The 2,500-nt window shown below is 57.2% G+C and overlaps 1 non-coding gene across 1 annotated transcript in view; it reads right to left on the bottom strand.

Moving 5' to 3' along the window:
* LOC124741918 overlaps window positions 1-219 on the bottom strand; it is a 1,909-nt gene extending 1,690 nt beyond the window's left edge. Inside the window, exon 1 of the ribosomal RNA XR_007010131.1 lies at window positions 1-219. This exon is cut by the window's left edge and continues 1,690 nt beyond it. This is a non-coding gene — a ribosomal RNA (small subunit ribosomal RNA).
* Between the last annotated feature and the right edge of the window lie 2,281 nt (window positions 220-2,500).

Here is a 2,500-nt window from a genome sequence, read left to right as displayed (position 1 = left end):
GATCTAATAAAAGCGTCCCTTCCATCTCTGGTCGGGACTCTGTTTGCATGTATTAGCTCTAGAATTACCACAGTTATCCAAGTAACGTGGGTACGATCTAAGGAACCATAACTGATTTAATGAGCCATTCGCGGTTTCACCTTAATGCGGCTTGTACTGAGACATGCATGGCTTAATCTTTGAGACAAGCATATGACTACTGGCAGGATCAACCAGGGAGCTGCGTCAACTAGAGCTGAGCAGCCGGCCGCCCGGGAGTGTGTCCCGGGGGCCCGCGCGAACACGCAAGCGTCCGCTCAATCATTCTGCAAACAGGAGGAGGCTGAGCTCCCCTGCACAATACACCTCGAAACCCTCTCAGGTCCCGGCGGCGCGCAGCGCCGTCCCAAGTACTTGGTCGGGTTCGAGAGAGGCGCAATCGCCCGGAGTTAGGCGAGTAGACGCTTTCGGTGCGACCACCCGTGCTCCCAACTGAGCTTGCCGCTGCCGACAGAGGCCCGGGAGCGTGCTGTCGTGGCATTGCCGGCGGGAGACAACACGCGCCACCTACGGTGACCGGCAGCTCCAACGCCAGCGCCACAGAAGGACAAAAGCCCCACTTGGGTGCCGAAGCGAACTCTCCCAGCACAGCGCACGCGCCAACACATCCGCACAGCTGCGATACAAACCACCAGCGAGAACCGCTGGGGCGACCGAGCAGCAGACGGCGTCGCGGCGCCGAGCGCCGGGCGGCGGCGCATCCTCAACGCACACAGTCCTCAATCGGACCAGCACACTGAAGATGTCCACCGCGCTTCGCACCGGGCCCGCGAGGACCTACTTTGGCCGCACGGCGCCGCGCGCAGGGTGCGCCGGCGCGCAGCTGCGACGCCTGCCGCGTCCGTCGGCCGGCGCGCCTGCCACTGGCCGCCCCCACCAGCCGGCTGTAGCGCGTGCGCCCACGCACCGCGCGGCCAGCACGCCGGGAGGCGCCCCCTCACCGGCCGGGGACGGTCCCACCCAGCCACCGCCGCGTATCGCTTCACACCCAGATGCCGTTCAGTTTCGTCGGCATGGTGGGTATCGCTGGAACAACCGGTTCGTACCTCAACCTATCGTCGCCATCACCGATTCACCCCTAGCGAGAACAACCGCACCACAACAGGTTACCATTTGTTCATTTGCGTAACTTCACCAGAAAACGCAGGCGTCCATCGCCATTTGCAACTTCAACGATTATTGCATGCCTGTGTCAGGTGTCACGCCACACTACGTCTGCCCACATACACGCAACAAAATGTGCACGCCTAGACAATACGTGGAAGGTGGCCCCCGTACGTATGCGATGTCCATTGCTCGAACGACTGTCAACCGGCCTCTGTAGCATGTCGCAGATATGGAACGCGGTGCACCATGCCATCACGGTGTGTGAGGAGAGACGACTAGGTCCGAATACATCAACAGACAGCTCATGCTGATCGCCATCCACGGCGTCCGTTCCTCCCACACGTCTCTATGGCGTACCACACTGCAATCCAGCTCTCATAGGGAGACGACACGTAGCTGCGTGCACAATATTTGCACTGTATGGTCCGCCGTTTTTGGGCGCAGTCGTTGTACGGTCACACATGTGCCACGATGTATCATTCGGTACATAAGGACGAATGTGCAGTACAGATTGTGGTTTACGCGTACGACATTAGCGGACGGTTGACACAGGCCGCACCACAACGTAGCCTGAGTACGTCGCATGCGAAGGGCATTGAACATGCAAACTTCTCACCAACCAGCTTGCGAAGGCAGGGGGGCAAGGTGGGGACGTGGGGAGGGGCGGCATGTACGTCCTGCTGCCATCCACATTACAGTGTACAGCAGGAGCATGTGGAAAGTCAGCAAGACTTGCAAGGTGTTTAACATGAAGCGATACACAGGGGAGCGGGCAGTGCGAGTAGCGAACTATATTGCGAGGGTTGCGGGTGGGCAACACTACACTAATTGAACGAGTCGTATAACAATTACAGAGCAGGTTTAGGCGACAACATGGGTTACGTTAGGGGACAACGTGGGTTACGTTAGGGGACAACGTGGGTTACTTTAGGGGACAACGTGGGTTAGGTTAAGGCACAACGTGGGTTAGGTTAAGGCACAACGTGGGTTAGGTTAAGGCACAACGTGGGTTAGGTTAAGGCACAACGTGGGTTAGGTTAAGGCACAACGTGGGTTAGGTTAAGGCACAACGTGGGTTAGGTTAAGGCACAACGTGGGTTAGGTTAAGGCACAACATGGGTTAGGTTAAGGCACAACATGGGTTAGGTTAAGGCACAACATGGGTTAGGTTAAGGCACAACGTGGGTTAGGTTAAGGCACAACGTGGGTTAGGTTAAGGCACAACGTGGGTTAGGTTAAGGCACAACATGGGTTAGGTTAAGGCACAACATGGGTTAGGTTAAGGCACAACATGGGTTAGGTTAAGGCACAACATGGGTTAGGTTAAGGCACAACATGGGTTAGGTTAAGGCAC

Source organism: Schistocerca piceifrons, unplaced genomic scaffold (assembly GCF_021461385.2).
Source record: "Schistocerca piceifrons isolate TAMUIC-IGC-003096 unplaced genomic scaffold, iqSchPice1.1 HiC_scaffold_2029, whole genome shotgun sequence".
Classification (NCBI taxonomy): Eukaryota; Metazoa; Arthropoda; class Insecta; order Orthoptera; family Acrididae; genus Schistocerca; species Schistocerca piceifrons.
This window is presented reverse-complemented; position numbering and strand designations above follow the sequence as displayed.